General features: G+C 38.7%; 1 pseudogene; it reads left to right on the plus strand.

Moving 5' to 3' along the window:
- Positions 1-304: 304 nt before the first annotated feature.
- Positions 305-7,959, plus strand: LOC145017078 (DEAD-box ATP-dependent RNA helicase 20-like; annotated as a pseudogene).
- Positions 7,960-25,158: the final 17,199 nt, after the last annotated feature.

Here is a 25,158-nt window from a genome sequence, read left to right on the forward strand (position 1 = left end):
TTAATATATTATATATCTAACAGATATTGTTTTCAGTTGGTTGTTGAAAGAATGTTGGCATCTGAATGAATTAAGAGGGTTGAATCAGGTAGAGAAGACTTCAGATAAGGCGACTTGGTGCTTCTTGTGATTGGACCAAAGAACATTTCACACTTGATGAACATCTAAGTCTTAAGATGATATTCTATCACATTTTAAACTTAATAATCTCAGAAACTATGTTTAAATAGTTAATTATAAACGTTCATAAAAATTCATGATGTAGGAGCTTGAGTCAGTGGAAGGATAAGATCAGGTGATAGAGATGTATATGAATGAGGAAGTTAGTGAACTTAAGAAAGAAATAGAAGAACTAGAGCATTTATTGCAGGATGAAGAGAAATGTAGAGTTGCAATCGCGAAGCTGAACCCCAACAATAACAGGAGCCACGAAAGAATATTGGAAATTAGTAATAGGGTTATGAACACTAGTAGGAGGGCAGGCATTTTGTGCTTGGTAAGAGTTCTGTCCACTTTATGGATCCATTTCTTGACCATGAGTTTGATTGGGGTGAACCATTAAGGGTTGATAAGTACGGGAAGTACCGGTAATAGAATGAGCACAAAGGACGTGAAGGTCAAATTCACAATCAGAAAATGAATAGGATAACCCATTTCCGGCGAGTTTACAGGTATCACAGTAAAAGGAGATGGACCGATTGTGTTAGTTTTAGCTCCAACTTGTGAACTTGCTGTTCAAATACAACAAGAAGCAACTAAATTTGGCACAACTTCAAAGATTAAGAATACTTGCATTTATGGTGGGGTTCCAAAGGTTCCTCAAGTTCGTGATTTACAGAAAGGTAGGTGGTGATAAGCTCAAAGATGAATTTACTACTATGGATCGGGTATATCCTTATGCTTCTTCAGCGTATTCAACATTTTCCAGCATTATATCTATCTATCTATCTTTGTTGTGCCTAAAGCACATGTTTCATCATCATTTTTTTTAAATCTTTTCTCTCAGGTGTTCATATTATCATTGCTACACCTGGAAGATTGATTGATATGTTGGAGTCTCATCATACAAACTTGAGGAGGGTGACTTACCTTGTGTTGGATGAGGCATATAGGATGCTTGACATGGGTTTTGAACCTCAAATGAAAAAAATTGTTTCACAGGTTTGTGAATTGTGATTAGTAGTTTTTAACCTGCCTTTTATAATAAGAGAAAACTAAAATATTTCAATTTTTCTTATCTCATGGGTTTTTGTATATACACAGATGCGACCAGATTTTCAAACCTTTTATTGGAGTGCTACATGGCCAAAGGAAGTCGAACAACTTGCAAGACAGTTTCTTTACAACCCATACAAAGTGACTACTTTTTTTCTATTTTCACCATGTGTTCATATTTAATCCTTTTTTTGGACATTTGAAATTTGGACAGGTGGTTATTAGTTCACAAGACTTAAAAGCTAACCATTCGATTCAGCAACATGTTGATATTATTACTCAGAATCAAAAGTACAACAAGTAAGCAGGCCATTTTTATAGATGATTTTTTATTTTCAACTTTTTAGAAGCTTTAAAATAATAAAATTTGATAATTTTTTTTTTCAGATTGGTGAAACTATTGGATGACATCATGGATGGGAGTAGAATTCTAATTTTTATGGACACGAAGAAAGGGTGTGACCAAATCACCCGCCAGCTCAGAATGGACGGGTGGCCCGCATTATCAATCCATGGAGATAAAAGTCAAGCAGAAAGAGATTAGGATTTATCCGAATTCAAAGCTAGTAAAAGTCCAATAATGACAGCTACAGATGTGAAGGACGTGAAATATGTGATAAATTATGATTTCCCGGGTTCCTTGGAAGATTATGTTCATAGGATTGGGAGAACAGGAAGAGTCGGGGCTAAAGGGACAGCATACACTTTCTTTACAGCAACAAATGCTCGGTTTGCTAAGGAACTTATTGCCATACTTCAGGAGGCCGGTCAGAAAGTCAACCCTGATTTAGCGGCAATAGGGCGAGGTGCACCTCCTCCACCCTCAGGTTCGTTTGGCTGGGTTTGATTTTTCCAAAAAAAATGACAGATTTGCCCTTTGGTTTTGTTATTGAAGCTTTGATGTTTGATTTATATAGGTCATGCGGGTTTTCGTGACGGATGAGAAGGGTGTGACAGATGTATTGTAGGATAAGTTGGATAAGGAACTAAAGTTTACAGGTATCAAAGTCCTTGGATGCTTTTTTTTAAGATTTTTAATTTTTTTAAGAATTTTGAATTTGTTTCCTTCCTTTGAACTTTCTTCTGCAGCTTATTCCATGTGGCGGTGGACAATACTGAGACAACTTGTAATGTTGATGATAGCCAAAGTTGAACCCCAACACAGTGAGGAACACTTCCTTTTTCAATAATTGAATTGTTATAAAATATAAATATAAATTATATTTATGTACAGGATGTATATCGAATAGGTACTTTGATGGAAGTTGTTCGTGTTCTTGCTCTATCATTTTCAAATGATGGAAAATGTGTTAAGGTATGCTTATCATGGTTCTGATGGAATTGAAATTGGAGATTCCATTCCATGGCATGTTTGATTGGCAAATGGATGGAATTAAATTATATCAGATTCCTTCAAATTCCATGTTTGATGGGATTCACCATTCAATTCTATTCTTCCTTTTTTGTTAAATTCCATTCCATTTCCTGCCAATTAAAGGCATGACAAATTATGATTCTTCCAATTCCAACTACTAAACTATAAATGTCAAATTCAGTTATTGTATATACAACAAAAAAAAATTATTCAAATATAAATAAAAGTTTAAAATTTATTTAGGTTTTTGTTCAAGGATCCAGGGGAGAAGGAGCACTTGCAGGAATGCCATTATAGCTAGCTTGTAGGAACAAGAAAGATTTTGGAGTACATGGACTAGGGTAATGATGGAGCCATGGGGACCTTTATAAACATTGGTGTTATAGGTACTCTTTTGCAAAATTAATAATGTTGGATTTCTTTATTGTATTGCATTTTAGATCCCAAATTGGTATGGCATTTTGGATCCCCTTCAAAGGTGTCTCAAGGTAACATAACATATCTATTTATTGTTGGAGTCTTTATATATTAAGTACATGCAATCCGAATATCGACACCTTTATATGTAGTGTGTATTTAAATAGTGATTTTAATGATCTTGTAGGACCTAGATGCATTCACTGCAGCTATTGTTGTGAGTATTGCCTTCTCTTTCATTCCTGCTTCGTTAGTTATTGCTATTATGAAGGTAGGCCACTCTCCGGTTGTATTTTTCACATAATGGACAAGGAGTTGTTGTATCTATTCAGACTAAGCTTAGAGCAATGGTTGCAAGAGATGAGTTCAAAAGAAGAAGAAACAAGGCTACAACTATAGTTCAGGTACTATGGATGAATTATGTTTGTAAAGTATTTAAGAAAATGATTAGAAACAAGGGTAAATTTGTACAGATTAGTTAGCAAAGGGGCAATGGATTGTATTTTTTGTATCTAATTCATTTGTAAATTTTTGTTACAACTTCTATTGATTTGTTTTATCTTTCCATGGAACGATTATTTGTATGACATTAAATTTATGCAATGGATTCTATTTTTTGTATATGATATTTTATTTTCTATTATGAAACATTAAATACAAATTTAATTTGAAAATAAGTAAATCTATAAAGAATATTTTTTTAAACATTTAAAATTATGATACGCAAAAATGTGTGTCATCTTCATTGATGACATGGCCTTTCTTGACAGGGGTTTTCTTGATACGCATTGCGTGTCATTAACACGCGCGTCGTAAGGTTACGATACGCGAATGCGTGTCATCTTCATTTATGACAGGACCTTCCTTGATACGCATTGCGTGTCGTAAACGCGCGTCGTCTCTCTTTATGATAGGGCCTTCCTTGACGCGCATTTGCGCGTCGTCTGAGCCGTTTACGACGCGCAATGAGCGTCGTAAAAGGCTGTTTTTCTAGTAGTGAGCATATGTTTGGATGAAGGATTAAAGGGACTCGGCGAGTGGCATGGTCGACCTGGTGAGTCCATTGAAGATTGTCCTGAACTCGGCGAGTCGGATGAGTGACTCGGCGAGTCGAATGGGGTTTTCCCAACTTTTGGACGTATATGAACTTGGCGAGTTGCAAGGGAAACTCGACGAGTCCGCCAAGGAGTTTATGACCGCAAACCTTAGAAACTCGACGAGTCACTCTAGTGACTCGGCGAGTTGGTGAGTTTTGCATGAAACGCGGTGAGTAGCTGAGGGTACTCGACGAGTTGAGGTCAACATGGACTGTTGACCTTGATAGTTTACTTTGAATTTGATTAAGGGTTGATCGGTGGTCTCCTAGGGACGTTTTAGGAGGTTGGAAATTTACAAGTACGGTTTATAATAAATATAGGTGGTGGAGTTCGTGGAAGTGATCCGAGAGCTTGAGCTTATCTTACAAGTCGACAGTTGAGAGGTGAGTTATCCTTAATTTATCAATAGGGTCTAAGGCACCAAGGCCGACCCTTTATGATTTTATCCAGATTATGGCATGATATGTTATTGGTTTACATGTTGGTAGTTAGGATGATGATATGCTTATATTAGTGACCTAGTTAGGTCAGTGTCCTGATTATAGAATGATGCTATGTTAGTGACCGGTTAGGTCTATATCCTAGTCTTTAGGATGCTGCTATGGTTAGTGATCTGTTGGATCGATTTGACTGTTATATAATATGAGCTAGCGTATGGTATTTATGTGCACATGTTTGTTTGATTAGGGTGGTCCAGTCATGCCAAAGGCTCAGAGCGGTCCAGATAGGCTGCAGGCCCTGCGAGGCGGTCCAGTTAGGCTGAAGGCTCATTATGCATGTTGTTCTGTATTTTTTATATGTTATGGTTATATTAGTATGGCGTTGGTATTTTGGGGTAGCTCACTAAGCTTTCGGGCTTATAGTTTCAGTTTGTTGTTTCAGGTACTTCTGGTGATCGAGGGAAGGTGAAGGCCTGATTGTACCGCTCATCCTACTGCTATGTTTTATGATTGGAAACTAGGATACTCTGATGATTATTATTTTGAAAACAAATTATGTAATGATTAAATGGTTCTTAAGTGTGTTGAAAAAGTTTTAATTTTGCATGATTTTATGGGTGTTACATAAAGAAAATAAATAGTAGTAGTCGAGTGTTGACTATTAAATGTCAGTTATCAGTTGGACTATCTCATAAAAGGACTATCTTTATATCACAAGAGTAAAAATAAGATAATTCATACATTAGAACTGAGAGAATCTTAAATTACATAGCTACCCGTAGCTTTAAGTGGTTTATTATATGATTATGATAATGTTGACCTGTTACTTTGTTTTAGAGGAATATATGATGCCTATTTGTTTGTTGAAAGATTTGATGTAGATAAATTTTACAGTTGCTTAAGTTAAAGTATTGTAAAGTTTGTTGCTATTTCCTGTTTTTTAATCAAAGACTATGAAATTTCCTCCAACCCCCAAAACTCCAACACCCGCAACGCGAGATTCTTCCCTAATTTGTTAATAAAAACGACCCATTATTATTAAATAAATATATTATATACTAAAAATATCTTTATCACATACACACACATCTTCTATATGACTTTTCATATTTTTTTCCTGTAGGATTTTGTTTTATCGGTGTAAGCGAGCCAAACCGAGCCGAGCCCAAGACTGACCAAGCTCGACCTCGGCTCGTGAACAATTTAGTAGGCTTGCATGCTTAAACAAGCCTCTCTCTCTCTCTCTCTATATATATATATATATATATATATATATATATATATATATATATATATATATATATATATATATATATATAACCCAAAAAAACATTTTTCTTTTCAAATCTAGCATTTCTTTTTAAATTTAGCAAAAGATAAAAAGATGAACGAAACTAAGGATGTAAGTGAACCGAGCTATTCGGGATCGAATGATTAAAAGCTCGACTCGAGATCGAATATATAACTAAAAATGAAATTAATTTGTGTTCCTATTAAAAGGAAATTAATTTGGCAGAGAAATGTGGCTAGGTTATTCGAACCCATGACTTTGACTATTAGGTTGGACGGTATAGGTGATAGAAAGAATGAGAGAAGTTTTCCTTCTCAAGTGAACATCATCTATTGACTGAGGGAAAGGTGATGAGGGAAAGAGGTGAGGGAGCTCATTCCCTCACTCTCTCTCCTATTCATATTGGCTAATTTTTTTTAATATTTATTAAATTATATACCTACTAAAAATTATAAAAAATATACATATCAAAACTTATGGTTTTTAATTCCCTACAAAATGAGTATAATATTTATAGGAAATAAATTTTTTAAGAAAAATAAAAAAAAATAATGAGGAAAGTTTCCAACTCATTCCTTGGGTTTAGGTGAAGGAAAGGAAAGTGAAGGGAATGATCATGTGGCCCACAAAAAGTGAGGGAAGTTTCCCATCCACACCCTCCGATCTTATAAAGCATCAACATTGCCACTGAGCTACAAGATATTTTGTTATTTTGATGCTGAACTATTGTATATAATAACGGAAAATGATTGAAATAATAGAAGAAGTAGGAAGTAGGAAGTAGGAAGAATCGAACTCGCGTATGCTTTAAACAAAAATAATGTTTGTAAAAACGTTTTATAAATATTTATATACCTTTTTATAAGAATGTTTTATATACGTATTTATATACCATATGAATAAGAACATTTTATATGTATTTATATAGTTTATGTATAAATAAGTTTGTATACAGATACGCATAAAATATATAACGTATTTATATATCTTTTTTACACATTATGAAACATGTTTAGATATTTTTAAAGGTATAAATACGATTTTAAAGATATACGTATGTTTGTTTATATGTATACATGTGTTTTATTAACAACGTTAATAAAACACGTTTATACATATAAACAAACATACGTATATCTTTAAAATCATATTTATAATTTTAAAAATATCTAAACATGTTTCATAATGTGTAAAAAAGGTATATAAATACGTTATATATTTTATGGGTATCTGTATACAAACTTTTTTATACATAAGATATAAAAATACATATAAAATGTTCTTATCCATAAGTTATATAAATAATACAAAAGGTATATAAATATTTTTAGAACGTTTTTTATAGCATACTGGTGAAAGCATTATTTTTGTTTGAAGGATACCCGAGTTCAATTCTTCCTGCGTCCTACTTCTTCTATTATTTCAATCATTTTCAATTATTATATACAATACTTCTTCTATTATTTCAATCATTTTCACCTAAAACCCAAGCTCGAGCTCAGTCTCGGGCACGGCTCGGTTCGGTTCGCTTACACCCGTAAAACAAAATCCTACAGGAAAAATATGAAGACTCATATAGAAGACTTGTGTTTGTGATAAAGATATTGTTAATATATAATATATCATATAATAATAATGGGTCGTTTTTATTAACAAAGTAAGGAAGAATCTCGCGTTGCGGGTGTTGAAGTTTTGGACGTTGGAGGTTATTTCATAATCTTTGATTAAAATACAGGAAATAACAATCCTACCGTTATTTGAGAAGCCAGCTACATCCACCTCAGCTGCCACTTCGTCCAAATCATCTCCTATTTCGTCCCAGGCAGGTAGGTGACCGGCTATAGAAGGTGAAATTCCGATAAGAGACAAATGTTAACAATTATTTGAGGCATTAATGTACAAAAATTCTGATTTTGGGCATAATCGGTTTTTTTGTGTAAAATTATGGGCTTTTATATCTATAACCTTTGTTTTGTTAAAAAGTTCTTGCTGTTTTCTTTTTTTATTTTGTATAATTTTATGAGGTTGCTTATTTCAGTTGGTGAATATGGATCCAATATTATTGTTTATTTTTATAATTTCAAAGATTATATCTATGCACATAAATCTCAAAATCTAGCATGACTGTTGTGCATCAAAATAATATTTATATTCGTTTAAATTAAAGCCTAAGGGTCAAAAACCAATTTTAATGGTCAATAGGTGTATCAATATAAGCAAAGTGTATCACCTATATCAAAAGGGATTTAAACATGACTTCAAGAAAAAATGAGAACAGTTGATATTTTTGAACTATAAATTTTTTTGTTCATAAATGCATGTCTTCTAAGTCAAATAAGGGGCCATTTATTGTTATTTAAGAAAGGTGTTCACGTCTTCATCAACAAACCCAACGTCGCAAGCCATGACATATCATAGAGTGATCTCACATCATGTGTAACATCATATAAGGCAATAATTCATTTATTGAACGTAAAAATCGTGACTAACAATTTAGTGACAGGAAAGAGTGAAAATGTTAGCTTGGTGGCTAATAAATAAAAAATATATAGTATATGAACTTTTATCCGTAAATATGCATAAGAAGAATTATTATATTATGCCAAATTGGAGTATAGATTTGATGCAGCGCACAAAAACAACACTAAGATAATCAAGAATAAACCTGTTGATTCTAAAAGAATAGTCAGGACAATCTTTTCAAAACCACGTTGATTCTACGAATACCATGAGATTGGCTTCAAAATCTGGGTTAACATGCACATAATTTGGGAGAAAATTGAAAGTTCATAAAATTGATGATCAACAATCCAAATTACATCAAAAACAGTTAAATAAGAAGCAGAAATTAAAATGAAACCCTAAAAGTCTATGGGCCAAACACAAACCCAAAAACAAAACTCAAAAATTAAGGAAAAATAACAAAATTGTTCATAACTCCATTTAAAAAACGATTTTTGGACTCAAAAATGGGTAAGTCCCCTTTGGGGACTTATTTAGACGTGCTCCTTGCTCCAAACTTCGAATTAACTGGTCGTAGGCCCAAAACGGAGATTCTTAACCAAAGTTATGACCATTTCTGTGAAGCTCCTTTAGTCACACGATCGTGGGCCTCTAGGAACGCAATATCCCGATCTTCCACACTAGGGCCCGCATCAAGATTCAAAACATCAAAAATCTAAGAAAATTTCAAAACATCTTTAAGTAGTGCATAGCTGGAAATGAAAAAGAAATTAATCAATGATGTTGACTATTGATCAATATAATAATACGTGGTTTTAGATTGTTCTAGATAGAGTTTGTATAAATCAAATATCACTTATATGTGATGTATAAACCTATCCATGAATAGTGTTTGTGTAAGAGATGCAATAAACTTATTTAGACATCTCATGGACATTGGCCTTGTTTTTTATATATATATATATATATATATATATATATATATATATATATATATATATATATATATATATATATATATATATATATATATATATATGTGTGTGTGTGTGTGTGTGTGTGTGTGTGTTTCTCACATCTATTATATGCTACAATGCACCAATAAAAATTTAATAAAAATTAAATTGTTATTTAATCAAATAAAGATATATATTAAATGATTTCCATAATCATATGTATATAAATGATATCTATAATTATAATTATTTTTTATGGAAACTAATTAAATTTTTCATTATTATCAGTAATAATATTCTTTCATAATGAATTCAAGAAGAATGAGATTGTATTCTAGCAAAATGAAAGTGTATTCTAGTATAATACACTCTCGTTCTTCATATTCTATTATATTTTAAGTGAGTATGTGTAACATCCGGACTCCCATGTATTATTTATTTATTTATCTATTGAGCTACTCGATGAGTCGGTGCTCCAACTCGTCGAGTAGAGTCACGATGTGCCACGTGGGGTTAATGGCCTACTTGACGAGTCCGAGAGCCGACTCGCCGAGTAGACGTTGGGATAAGAAACCCTAAATCCTCGGGTTTAAGGCCTATTTAAAGGCACTTATAGCCTCATTTGTGGCTACACTTCCTTGAGAGAAACCCTAATCGTCGGTTGAGCTTATGTATATATATATATATATATATATATATATATATATATATAGTGTGTGTGTGTGAGAGAGAGAGAGAGAGTGAGTGAGCTAACTTTGAGCATTTTGGTGTATCTTTGGAAGAGAAGGAGAAGGGTTTCAATCAAGGAGCAAGAGGAGGCTGTTAGATCTGTTGTTATTCATCCAAGATCTCCTGTTAAAGGTATAAAGTTTGAACCTTTCTCATTTGTTTGTGTGGATCTCATACTTTTGGAGATTAGGGCTTCTTTTCTATATATTATTAGGACTTTGAGGATTTTAAGTTCATGTGGAGGTTTGGACTTCAGATCTAGACCTTGTGAGGTCCCTAGCATCCAAAGGTCCTTGTTTTATTCAGTCTTACTAGAACTCTTGAGTGAAAACCACTTTTTAGAGCATGTTCTTGGCATTTCAAGCCCAAGGAGTCATGCATGAACGTAAAGTCTATGACTTTACGTGATAAATGAGCCCTGAGAGTGTAGATCTAGAGTTTGGGAAAGTTTTTGGCCTCAAAATCGTCTGATTAGGGAAAGAGTCTGAATGGACTCGACGAGTCGGTTAGGGTTTGTCCTGATGAGCTGTTAATGTTGTTGCTCGGCGAGTTAGGGGTTAACTCGGTGAGCTGGACCATCACAAGGACCTCTGAGTAACGACTGGACTCGATGAGTCACATGAGTGCACTCGGCGAGTTAGGTCAAACTTGGACTGTTGACTCGAGTTGACTTCTGTTGACTTAAGGGTTTGGCCAACATAAGTAATGAAGGCCGTGGAGTGGGGGTAAAATGGTCTTTTACCCATTCCAAGAGTTATAGAGAGAGTAAGAGAAACTTTTGGAGTATTTGAGTAAGAGTGGGGTATTGATTAGAGATGCTTATCTAAATGTGTTAGGCGGAGGCTAGTTCGGGAATTCCGAGTACGTGACTGTTAATTACTAGTTACAAGGTGAGTCTTCTCACTATACTTACCATGAGTGGTACCTTTGTGTGATTGAGATGTGTACTGTTCTTATCGGTGTATTTGATATTCTGCATTATATTTTTGTGATTTATGTTGAGTATTGTTATTATTAGCTTACTGAGTTGGGACCGGAGGGCCCCACTGAGGCACATCAACCAGAGGGTCTTATTCAATTATAGCCTAGAGTAGCTAATGAGTTGTGTGTGATATTTTGGGGAACTCACTAAGCTTTGTGCTTACCGTGTTATATATTCTGTGTTATGTGTTTCAGGTACTTCTCAGGATCATGGGAAGGCGTCGGCTTGATTGTACTCACATACTGGAGATTGTTTTATGATTTAGAGAATCCTGGAGTTTTATATACAGTTTTCTTTTGGACATGAGTTTTGATGAATTGACATTGTGGCACTTTATGGTTTATTTATTGGAATGAATGCGTTTTGAAATTTAAAAATTTGGTCGAAAATTTACGTTGTTACAAGTTGGTATCAGAGCCTTGGTTTGAGGGATTTGGATGCACCTCCCGGTCTGTTTGGACTCAAACTGAGGATTTAAAAAGAATTTTCAAAAGAAAAGAATTTTCCCAAAACGAGAACAAGTTTTAAGATAAAACAAGTTGAAGCGGTGTGTACAATCAGCCAGAGCCCGAACGGTGACTTCCCAAAATACCCTTACATTTGTGTTACATGATATTTATGAGATATTTTACTAATAATTGCATGCTAGAGGTTAAGCTAGGTATTTCATATTCTAGGTCTAGAGTTGCATGATTTGTGATGCCTTAGCCTAGGAGATGCTTTTCATCAGTGTTATCTGCTATTTGCTCGTGTATGTGCTGAGTTCTGAGTTGGGAGATAATCTAGGAAGAGATACTTAGATGAGCTTAAAACAGTATACTGAGAGGGTAGTCTTTGGTTCGTGAGATATAGGGTATTTGTGAATTAGAATCCTAGGAGGAGGACTGAGGGTGACTACAGGTGGGGTCTAGAAGGTAGTATTGGGCCCGTACTACTGAAATCACTCGATCTGCAGGCAAACCAAGTAAGAATACTTAGGATGCTAAGGAGCAAGTAAGGATGAGTAGTTGAGTGTGTGTATGCTCAAGCAAGTCTGATGATTTTGTGTTGTGTTTCAGAGACACCATGGTAGGTACGCACCACACCCCAAGGAGTAGTGGAGTTAGCGATGATGAGATTCGTAGGATGATTCACGACGAGGTGGCCGCAACCATACAAGAGGCTATTCCGGAGATGTTCGGGTCTAGTAAGACCACTTTGATCGAGACGTTTGACGAGCGATGTCGCAACTATCATTTTAGCTAGAAAATTAAGTTCTCATGTAAACATTCATCTAGTGTAATAACTTGTACTCTAAATGGATACCATACTCTATTCTCATTCAAATACATTTCATATGTTCAATTAAGGGTTGGAAACCCTAAAAATCCCGGTTCAAGTTTATTAAAGACTATGATCTTCTTATTGGGCCTAATGGACCAATAAACCTTCAACTTGACTATCTTGGGCCTAAAAACCCTAATTGGGCTCTAAATGGACCTCATTCATAAAACTTTAGCATTTTGGACCATGTGGGCCTAAAATAATTCATTTTTATCTGTAAAAGGTCTTGTTGGGCAATAAATGGTCTCATTTGCATTAATGGGTCGTAAACCCTTTTTATAGGGATTTATTGGGCCGTGAACCTTAATAAGGGCCTAATGGGCCTGAAATTTATTTTTGGGCTTCATGAATTCAAACAATTCAAGTAAAGGCTCAACTTTCCTCAATTTCTTTCTTCCTAGCCCAAATCTCGGCCCAACCCACATTATGCATATAAAAAAATGAAGGATTTATTTAGCTTTGACACCTCATGTTTGCATGGTGGGTATCCATGCAAACATCAATTCGATTTTTCTCTTCTTATTACCCTCGGTCGAAACCCCCACCATACCACCTCCATTTTTCTTCGAAACACCCTCAAACACTCTCAAGACCTTCTCCTCCCTCCTCCCAATTTTTCGAAGATTTGTAGGTATTTCGAAGAAGGTTTTTCACTAAGATCATCATCTTTGGTAAGTTCTCACTTGGATCTATGGTTTAGCTTCTTGATTTCTTAAAAAAATCTCTTCGTAAACCATAATATTTCATGATTTATAGATATTTGCTTTATAGAGTTCAAAAATCCTTCTCAAGAAGCTTCCTAGGCCTGAGATCTACTCATTTTACCACCAAGAACCGAAAACATCACAGCAAGGTAAGTTCATACCCCCTGTTTTTCGGTTTTACAGTGTTTGGGGGGGGGATACAAGTTGCTATGTGTAAGAACTATGAATTTGTGCATGTTTATATGTGTTTTCTAAGTGTATGCTGGGATTGTGTAAAGAACTTCATAGATCTATACAATATTGGGAAACTACAACACTTTAACAACTTACCACCAGGATAAACGTGCTAAACAGGTGAAGATTCATAAGAAACTAAACAAAGTCTCGAAAAAGGGCTATTTTTGACAAATAACCAAAAAGATGAGACTTTCTTGGCATTTATGGTTTTACAAGGACTAAAGGAGTCATTATTATGAAAGAAATGGATGTTTATGATATTTTTGGTGATTAAGGGGTCAAACACGTAAATTTGTGCATAATGGGCCTTAAAAATGGGCTTTTCGGTTTTAGTGGGCCAAGGTTGTAAAAATTCTGATTTTCATGGATTAAATTGCTATTTTACACAATTTTGAGGCTAAAATGTAAAACTTACGGTTATATGGGTTGAAAATCCCATTTTTATCAAAAATGGGCTGAAATGTAAATCTTGGTAAAAATGGGCCGAAATTAATATTTTATATATTTTTTGACCAAACATGTCAATCTTTATAAAAATGGGCCGAAAATAATATTTTACATATATTTGGGCCAAAAATGTCAATTTCTATAAAAATGGGCCAAAAATAATATTTAATATATATTTGGGGCCATAAAAGTAAATTTCGTGATATTGGGCCTAATATATACATTACATGTCCATTTGGGCTTTTGTGGCCCGATTACATGTTTATTGGGCCTAATATGATTACCGCATGTTAAATTGGGCCTTTGTGACCTATTAACATGCTTAGTGGGCCCAATCTACGCATCACATGCTTAGTTGGCCACAGCTACTCCCTTACATTTGTGTTAGGCCTTATACATTCATAAACCTATTTTCTAGGCATTGCAAATCTTAACTATATATACAAAAACATTGTACATAGCGTAAATCAATACTCGTATGAAAACAATAAATGATCTAGTGAGACTTTTCGGTTGACACCTCTAGAGTGTATGATCGTAGCCTGTAGTAATAACCAGAGTCTCCTGGAGGTAGAGCGAGAGTTTGTGTATAGATCTATACGGGGTGACTCCCTACACCTGAGTTGTTTGCTACAGCTAGACTAGGCCAGTCTAGCATGACAAACATTACCGTAAATCGAACCGACACCGAAGAACGTCACGACAGCCGAACTCGTCAAAAATCAAGCATGGTTAAAACGACTCACTTAGAAATCCTCTCCAATATGAGTTTATAGAATATCTATAAAATCATATGGATACAGAAACATACATATACTGTTATTCGGTCTTAGGGTTGAGACCACAACACTTTTATAAATAGAAAATATCGGATTTTATAGGGTAATACCCGTTAAACAATATCTTTTACGTACTATAGAAAATATTGGATTTTTTTTTATCTGGATTACATTTTTATACATTTCAAATATAGAGAACATGCATGCATTAATACTTGATTTTGATACATCACGTTCAAACCATTTTCATAAAATATCGGATTTTCTGGTGTTTACAAACAATTCAAAACTTTTCATTCAAATATACTTTTCAACTCACGAACATTATATATGTTGACGTTGTTCAAAATAAATGGTATTCTCGGGGAATCGTTAAGAAGAAAGGTCAGCAAGAAATGGTGGAATTTGTTATATTTTGTTATCATCATACATTAAATATTTTGAACATGTAATTTATGATGTTGTACTTGATGTAAACAATGTTGGTTGTATTTTATATGTATGATGATGGTGTTGTATTGTTTCAATTATTTACATTGTGATGATATTACAAGATAAAGTCACGCGCAAGCCCCCAGACATTTCCATCGTCTGGTTTGGGGGTGTAACAAGCGATATGCTGCAGGTTCTGAGGCGGCTGCTATTGCAGCTACCGCAACTGTCGCTGCTGCCAGACCACTGGGAGGTGACTCGTTGCTATACAGAGAGTTCAGCAACACGAAGCCACCAGAGTTTGATGGGACACATGATCCAGATATTGTGATGATATGGATCTCTGATATTGAGGTATGTTTCTACACTTGTTCATGCCAAGAGCATTTAAGGGTGTGGTTCGTGCTGAACCAACATCGCTTGGAAGCGAAGGACTGGTGGAAGTTTATGACAACTAGTTTTACTCCTGCAGAGCATGCTGTGGTGACTCAGGAGTGGTTTGTTTCAATGTTCCGAGATAAGTATGTTCCCCCGGTGGAGAGGGAACGGTTGGCCTAGGAGTTTCTGTCTCTTAGACAGAATACAGAGTCGATGACTGTGATCACACGAATGTTTCACGAGAGGGTGTTGTTTTCTCCTTAGCATGTCGCGACTGAGTAGGCATGCATGAGCTGGTACTTGAGCATTCTGAGGAGGGATATTCAGGAGCTCATGGCGAACTCGTCTTATCGTACATTTGTTGAGCTCCAGGAAACTTCTAGGAGGAGGGAGATCGAGTTGGAGACTCAGGAAAGGAAGGACGCGAAGTCTTAGAGGAGAGACCAACAGCCGGCGCAATCGCAGCTGACAGCCAAGTGAGCTAAGCCCACTGATTCGAGATCAGGATGCCAGAAGGGCGACACCTGTGGCAAGTGCGGCAAGAGTCATGACGGATCTTTTCGGGCGGGGATTTGCTACAAATATGGAAAGGAGGGTCATATGTCGAAGGATTTCTCCAAGGGTTTGCAACTTGTTTACACTGCAATCAAACCAGCCTTCGGAAGGATGAGTGCCCTCAACTTGTTCAGGGATCAGCCCAGGGTACCACTCCTGCTGTATTGCGTGCTACTAATGTTCGGCCAGTGAAGGCCGAGTTTTCGAAGGCTCATGGGAGGGCTTTTCAGTTGACAACGAAGGAGGTCTGCGCAACACCCGATGTCGTGGCTGGTATTTATTTATTTATTCATTTATTTATTTATTTGTTTTGAGATTCTTTTTTTTTATTATCCTGTGCTATATTTTGGTACATTTCTTGTACATTTTGTACCTGTTTAGTGCTATTTGACTTGGGTACGATTCGATCCTTCGTGTCTGTAGCCTTTAGTTGTCACATCGGTATCCAGTGTGAGGCGTTGAGTCGACCTCTGAGGGTTTATATAGCAGATGAGCATCTAGTTTTTGCTACCAAGGTATTCTGAGGATATGTGCTGGAGATTTTTGGCATCGAGTTTCCAATTGACCTGGTACCGATCGCAATGGGTGATGTATGCGTCATTGTGGGCATGGATTAGTTGAGCTGCTTTGGAGCAGTGATCGACTGCGAGTGCCAGTTGGTGACTATACGAGATCCTAGTGGGGGAGTGGTTACAGTGATGGCGAGGGTACCAGGTCTAGATCAGCTTTCTGCTCTGCCACCATGGCAAGGAAGAGTTTATAGCAGGGTTGTATGGGATTCCTAACATACTTGGCGGATTCACGGACTGTGTCAGGGAGGTCGAGTTTGATATCTGAGGTTCCGATGGTATGCGAGTTCCTTGATATTTTCCCCAAGGAGATATCGGGTGTGCCTCCTAAGAGGCAAGTGGAGTTTCGGATTGATTTGGTTCTGGGAGCGGCGCCTATCACCAAGGCACCTTATCGCCTTGCGCCACCAGAGATGCAGGAGTTATCCTCAAAACTTCAAGAGCTGCTAGGCAAGGGATTTATTCGACCGAGTAGCTCGCCATGGGGAGCGTCGATCCTTTTGGTCAAGAAAAAGGATGGTTCACATCGGATGTGTATTGATTACCAGGAATCGAACAAGTTGACGGTCAAGAAATGTTATCCACTTCCGAGGATTGATGATCTATTTGGTCAGCTGCAGGGGGCATCTTGGTTTTCCAATATTGATTTGAGATCCGAATATCATCAGATGAGAGTATGCGAGGAGGATATTCAGAAGACGACCTTTAGAACTTGTTATGGGCATTACGAGTTCGTGGTGATGCCTTTCGGACTCGCAAACGCACCGGTGGCATTCATGGATCTCATGAACCGGGTGTGCAGGCCTATGTTGGACCGGTCAATGATCATGTTCATTGATGACATCATAGCATATTTTTTGATCCAGGGAGTAGCAATGAGGAGCATCTATGAGTGGTTCTTGGGGTTTTGAGGTCGGAGAGGCTGTATGCTAAATTCTCCAAGTGTGATATCTGGTAACGAGAAGTCCAGTTACTGGGACATCTCGTTAATCAGAACAGGTTTTTGGATGATCCGGCCAAAAATTGAGGCGGTTATGCGATGGGAGGTGCCGAGATACCCATCCGAGATCAGAAGTTTTATGGGGTTGGCCGACTACTATCGGAGATTTATCAGGGATTTCTCCAAGATTGTGGTTCCTCTCACCAAGTTGAACCGGAAGGGCGTTACTTTTATTTGGGGGCCTGAGCACCAAGTAGCTTTCGAGATCCTTAACCAGAAATTGTGTGAGGCTCTGGTGTTAGCCCTTCCGGAGGGAGTGGAGAACTTTGTGGTCTATTGTGATGCGTCTATCTTGAGGATGGGTGCAGTGTTGATGCAGAGGGGTCACATGATTCCATATGCATCGAGGGAGCTGAAGCCTCACGAGACGAGGTGTCCCACCCATGATTTGGAGTTAGGAGCGGTAGTGTTTTCCTTCAAGATTTGGTGCCACTATCTTAATGATGTTAGGTATACCATATACATGGACCACAAGAGCCTGAAGTATCTCATGGATCAGCCCAAACTAAATATGAGAAAAAGGAGGTGGTTGGATGTGGTGAAAGATTATGATTGCGAGATCTTGTAACATCCGAGCAAGGCTAATGTGGTAGTTGACGCCCTGAGCTGTAGAGTAGAGAGTGCTCCGATCTGATATGTGTGCATGAGGATCATAATGATAACTCCAGTCTTAGATACCATTCGAGAGACCCAGGTGGAGGCCATGATACCGGAGAACAGCAAAAGGGAGTCGGTGATTGCATAGGTGTCCGAATTTTTGACAAATAGTTGAGGGGTTAAGACTTTTCAAGGGAGGATTTGGGTGCCCTATACTGCCGGAGCTCGTCACATTCTAATAGAGGAGGCGCATAGATCGAGATTTTCGATCCATCCAGGAGCCACTAAGATGTACTTGGACCTGAAGAGAGATTATTGGCGGCCCTGTGTGAAGAGGGATGTGGCTTGGGTAGTCGAGATGTGTTTGACTTGTCATCAGGTTAAGCCCGAGCACCAACGTCCTTATGGTCCATTGCAGCCTCTGGAAATTCCGCAGTGGAAGTGGGAACAAATTCCTATGGACTTTAACACCAAGTTGTCGAGGACTGTGTGTGGAGTTGACGCGATTTGGGTGATTGTGGACCAACTGACGAAGAATGCTCACTTCCTCACCATTAGTGAGAGTTCTTCTATAGAGAGATTGGCCGAGATTTATGTGAGGGAGGTGGTTGCTCGGCAAGGAGTGCCGACCTTGATAGTGTCAGATCGAGACGTGTGTTTTACTTCCATATTCTGGAAGAAATTTCATGAGGAGTTGGGTACCCGGTTACACTTCAGTACCGCGTACCATCCGCAGGCAGAAGGGCAGAGCGAGCGGACGATTCAGACGCTTGAGGATATGTTGTGTGCATGTGTTATGGATTTCGGAGGAAGTTGGGTCACTTATTTGCCCTTGGCCGAGTTTTCTTACAACAACAACTATCATTCAAGTATTGGTATGCCTCCCTTTGAGTTTCTTTATGGGAGAAAGTGTCGGACTCCCATTTGTTGGGGAGAAGTGGGACAACAAGTGATGGGTGCCACTGAGATAGTACTGAAGACGATTGAGCAGATTCAGCAGGTGAGACAGAGGTTACTGACGGCCCAGAGTCTCCAAAAGAGTTATGCAGATAGGCGATGATTAGAACTGTAGTTCAGGTCAAAGATTATGTACTCCTGAAGGTATCACCTTGGAAAGGGGTGATCCGATTCAGGAAACAGGGAAAGTTGGGGCCCTAATACATCGGTCCTTTCAGGGTGACTACTAGAGTGGTTAGGGTAGAATACCATTTGGAGCTACCTGTGGAGTTGAGTCATATTCATAACACTTTCCATGTGTCTCAGCTGAGGAAGTGTGTAGTCGATGAGACGCCAGTGTAACCACTAGAGGACATTCAGGTGGGTGCGAGCCTGAATTACATTGAGAGACCGATTGCGATCATGGATCGAAATGTGAATGTTTTGAGGAACAAAGAGGTACCCCTGGTTCAGGTCCAGTGGCAACATCGGAGAGGGTCCGAGTTGATGTGGGAGCCGGAGTCTGAGATGCGAGTGCAGTATCCAGAGATATTTTTAGGGGGAGAATTGTAACATCCGGAATTCCAGTTCTTATTTATTTATTTATTTATTTATTTATTTATCTATTGACCTACTCGATGAGTCGGTGCTCCAACTCATCGAGTAGAGTCCCCGATGTGCCACGTAGGGTAAATGGCTTCCTCGACGAGTCTAAGAGCCGAATCGTGGAGTAGACGATGGGATGAGAAACCCTAAATCCCCAGGTTTGGGGCCTATTTAAAGGCACTTATAGCCTCATTTGCGACTACACTTCACTGAGAGAAACCCTAATCGCCCTTTGAGCTTATATATATATATATATATATATATATATATATATATATATATGTATATATATATATATATATATATATATATAGAGAGAGAGAGAGAGATAACTTTGAGCATTTTGGTGTATCTTTGGAAGAGAAGGAGAAGGGTTTCAATCACAGCAAAAGGAGGTTGTTAGATATGTTGTTATTCATCCAAGAGTTGCTGTTAAAGGTATAAAGTTCGAACCTTTCTCATTTGTTTGTGTGGATCTCATATTTTTGGAGATTAGGGCTTATTTTCTATATATTATTTGGACTTTCAGGATTTTTAGTTCATGTGGAGGTTTAGACTTCAGATCTGGACCTTGTAAGGTCCCTAGAATCCAAAGGTCCCTGCTTAATTCAGCCTTAGAAGGGACTCTTGAGTGAAACCCCTTTTTAGAGCATGTTCTTGGCATTTCAAGCCCAAGGTGCCATGCATGAACGTAAAGTTTATGACTTTACGTGATAAATGAGCTCTGAGAGTGTAGATCTAGAGTTTGGGAAAGTTTTCGGCCTTAAAATCATCTGATTAGGGAAAAAGTCCGAATGAACTCACCGAGTCGAGGATCCGCCTCGAAGAGTCAGTTAGGGTTTGTTCCGATGAGCTGTTAATGTTGTTGTACGACGAATTAGGGGTTAACTCGACGATCCGAACCATTACAAGGACCTCTTAGTAATGACTAGACTCGACGAGTCACATGAGTGCACTCGGCGAGTCAGGTCAAACTGGGACTGTTGACTCGAGTTGACTTCTGTAGACTTAAGGGTTTGGCCAACTTAAGTAATAGAGACCGTGGAGGGGGGGTGTAAATGGTCTTTTACATATTCCAAGAGTTAGAAAGAGAGTAAGAGAAACTTTTGGAGTATTTGATTAAGAATGGGGTATTTATTAGAGACGCTTATCTAAATGTGTTAGACGGAGGCTAGTACGGGATTTCCGCGTACGTGACTATTACTTGCTAGTTACGAGGTGAGTCTTCTCACTATACTAACCATGAGTGGTACCTTTTTGTGATTGGGATGTTTATTGTGCTTATCTATGTATTTGATATTCTGCATTATGTTTTTGTGACTTATTTTGAGTATTGTTATTATGTGGTTACTGAGTTGGGACCGGAGGGCCCCACTGAGACACATCGACCAGAGCATGTGTCTTAGTTCATGTTCTTGGTATTTCAAGCCCAAGAAGCCATGTCTGAACATATAATATGTGACTTTATGTGAACAATGAGCCCTGATAGTCTATATCTAGAGTTTGGGAAATTTGACGACCTTAAAATCATCTGATTAGGCAAAGAGTCTTAATGGACTCGCCGAGTCGAGGAGCTGACTCTACGAGTCGGTTAGGTTTTGTCCCGATGAGCTTTTAATGTTGTTGCTCAGCGAGTTAGGGGTTAAATTGACGAGTTGGACCATCAGAAAGACCTCTGAGTAACGACTGGACTTGACGAGTCACATGAGTGCACTCGGCGAGTTAGGTCAAACTGGGACTGTTGACTCGAGTTGACTTCTGTTGACTTAACTGTTTAGCCAACATAAGTAATAGAGGTCGTGGAGGGGGGATAAAATGGTCTTTTACGCATTATAAGAGTTATAGAGAGAGTAAGAGAAACTTTTGGAGTATTTGAGTAAGAGTGGGGTATTGATAAGATATGATTATCTAAATGTGTTAGGTGGAGGCTAGTTTAGGATTTCCGAGTACATGACTGTTAATTAGTAGTTATGAGGTGAGTTTTCTTACTATACTTACCATGAGTGGTACCTTTGAGTGATTGAGATGTTTATTGTGCTTATCTGTGTATTTGATATTCTTCATTATGTTTTTTGTGATTGATGCTAAGTATTGTTATTATGAGCTTACTGAGTTAGGACCAGAGGTCCCCACTGAGGCACATCGACCAGAGGGTCTTATTGAGTTATAGCCTAGACTGGCTAATGAGTTGTGTGTGGTATTTTGGGGAAATCACTAAGCTTTGTGCTTACCATGTTATGTGTTATGTGTTATATGTTTCAGGTACTTCTCAAGGTCATGGGAAGGCGCTGACTTGACAGTACACACATACCGGAGATTGTTTTATGATTTAGAGGATCGTGGAGTTTTATATACAGTTTTATTTTGGACATGAGTTTTGATGAATTAACATTGTGGCACTTTATGGTTTATTTATTGGAATGAATGTGTTTTGAAATTTAAAATTTTGGTCGAAAATTTACGTGACCTAGGAATCATGGGACCCGACGAGTGTCTGAGCAAACTAGTCGAGTCCAAGGCAATCTCCCAATCTATGAAGATGGACTCGATGAGTTGTTCTTACGACTTGACGAGTCATAGACTGGATACATTCTTATAAGGAAGATGAACTCAACGAGTTCAAGGATGAACTCGGTGAGTCGGATGAAGATGGTCCCGATAATATGATTGAAGGAGAACCCATCGAGTTCTTGCAAGACTCGAGGTGTAGAGTCAGGTATTGGTATGGGTTAGTGGGATATGGACTCGACGAGTTCGTAGACAAACTCGGCGAGTCTGGTCAACTGGATGTTGACTTTGACCAATGTTAACTTTGACTAAATTGAGTTGACCCTGGTTAGGGTTGCATATTCAAATTGATAACTTATAAGGGTGGCCGTGTAAGGATTGAGGAGTAGAGGAGAGTCGATTTGCACACCAAGCACAATTCAAACACTACATTATCCCTTTCTAACTGATCTCATCCTAGGCTTTCCTAGGGCACTCTCCGACCTACATATATCCGTACTTTCCTCAAGGATTGCCTCAACTTCCACATCTATTGCTTGACATGTGTGTATCCTAGTATTATATCTTATGTGAGATAGTATCAGTAGGAGGGGACTAGCCCCGATTCGGTTGATAGGACCAATGGGTAGGTCGGACGCCCCAAATATGTCTGACCACATGATTATGATATGATATTATATGCTAGCAGTAGGGGTGAAATAGTCCCCGTATTCGGTTGAGATAGACCGGAGGGTAGGCCGGTACCCCAGAATGGCCTTCCATGGGTAGGTCAGCTCCTTAGAATGGCTTGACATGGGTTGGTTAGCACCCCAGAATGGCTTAACATGGGTAGGTAGGGCACCCCAGAATTGTCCGACAATATGTATGTGGTTTTTGTATGCGTTATGATGGGGAACTCACTAAGCTATGTGTTTACAGTTTCAATTTTGGTTTCAGGTACCTCTTCATCTAAGGGGAAGGATTCGGCGGCGTAGCAGCGCATCACACACACATTTGATTTCCACATTGAGTTTTCTGGGATTGTACTCGGATTTGTACTATTGTTCGATGTTGTGATTTTTAGACTTATTCATGATGGTTTATGGGTTGATATGATATTGAAAATGTTTTCAGTAAAGAAATATATAATTTACTTAATTACAAACGAAATTTTTGGACTTGAAATTTGGGATGTTACCGTTACTGTATGTCCTGAAAAAAAAACACGAACACATACATAAAAACCTAAATACAAATCCTTGAGGAAAGTACGGATAGATGTGGAAGGTGAAGTTGAGGCAATCCTTGAGGAAAGTACGGATAGATGTGGAAGTTGAGGCAATCCTTGAGGAAAGTACGGACAGATGTAGGTCGGAGAGTGCCCTAGGAAAGCCTAGGATGAGATCAGTTAGAAAGGGATAATGGTTAAGGGACTTGGTGAAGTTGAGGCAATCCTTGAGGAAAGTACAGATAGATGTGGAAGGTATTTTGGGCCCGTACTATTAAAAGTAGAGGATCCGTACTTGAGTCAAGGAGGGCCAAGATGGAACCAGGAAACTTGGGGAGTGTGTGAGATCTCTCGAAAGTATGTATGATCCTAATGTTTACGTGTTTTATTTTTAGTATGGTGGTCATACAACATGGTGCAGGGGGTTTAGGATCTGGATCAGGATCAGGATCAGGCTCCGGTGCAGGGTCCGAGCAGGTTGATGACGGGAAGATCACGAGAGGTATCCTTGAGGCGACCCCGGTCATTTACGGGTCGATCAAGGATGGGATTATTGAGCTGATGGAGGATCACCTTCGGACATTCAGGAGTGATTTGGCGTCTAGCCAGACGGGTACCCGCACACTGTCCTTCAAGAACTTCGGGGGGAGTGGTGCGTCGGACTTTCATGTGGTGAAGGTCCCCATTGCTGCCAGGAGATGGATCACAAACATTGAGTCTGCACAGTTGAAGAGCTTCTGACCAGAGGGTTCGAAAGTCCGTTTGCTACGCGATGTTTGAGGGATAGAGTTATAGATTCGTGGGAGTCAGTTCGTTACTCGCTGCGATCCCCATCCATCGAGGCTATGACATGGTCAGATTTTGTGACCCGATTCAGGGCGGAGTTTGCGCCAGCTGTGGAGCTTCAATAGCTAGCCAAAGAGTTTTTTGATATGAGACAGACAACTGAGTCAGTGGCAGAGATCACCGCCAAGTTTAGGGAGAGGGCCTTCTTGGTACCTCAGTATGCAGGGGACGAGAAGATGCGGAAGACCCGCTACCACGATATGTTGAGGGCTGATATCCAGGAGCATGTCAGTTATTCAGCTTGCCCAACCCTGGAGTCCATGATTGCCAAGGCACGGGAGATGGAGATTGATTTGGAACACCTCATGATGAGGAAGGCAGATATTGAGAAAGTTACAGGGGTTTCAGCGAAGAAACCTAAGGGATCCGACGTTAAGTCGAAGGGTCAGCAGGGCCAGAGCCGCTGTAGGAAATGTGGCAGGCCGTATGAGGGAGCTTGTAAAGTAGGATCTTCAGGTTGCTACAAGTGAGAAAATATGCGGAACTTTGGAAGGGATTTTACTGCCCCTGCCATAACGGTTCCGACGTCAAAGCTGATTTGCTTCCATTGCAATCAGAGGGTCTATAAGAAGGCCAACTACCCTAGATTGTTAGCAGCATCACCAGCAGCGCCAGTGGCGACGCTGACTCCAGTGATAGCACAAGTGGCGGAAGGCCGGAAGGTCAAGGAAAAGGCTCCAGTGGTGTGGAGCCAAGCATTTCAGCTGACATTCGAAGAGGCACGTGCCGCACCTGATGTGGTGACGGGTATGATTTTTTATCTTTGCTATTTTATGTTATGTCGCTATGATTTTGATATGATATATGTATGCTCTGTTTAGGATCGTTCCATGTGAACGACATCCTAGTTTAGGTGTTGTTTGATTCGGGTGATACCCGATCATTTGTCTCTCTTGCACTTAGCAAGTGGTTTCCTGAGTCCTCGGGCATGTTGCACTGCCCTATAGAGGTCGAGATTGCGGACGATCGGTCCGTACGAGTATCAAAGTTTTTCAAGGATTGTATTTTGAGATTGTTCAAGGAGTGTTACCTGGTAGACTTGGTTCCCATACTTTTGTGGGGGAATAAG

This window comes from Lactuca saligna, chromosome 9 (genome assembly GCF_052625555.1).
Source record: "Lactuca saligna cultivar CGN05327 chromosome 9, ASM5262555v1, whole genome shotgun sequence".
Classification (NCBI taxonomy): domain Eukaryota; kingdom Viridiplantae; phylum Streptophyta; class Magnoliopsida; order Asterales; family Asteraceae; genus Lactuca; species Lactuca saligna.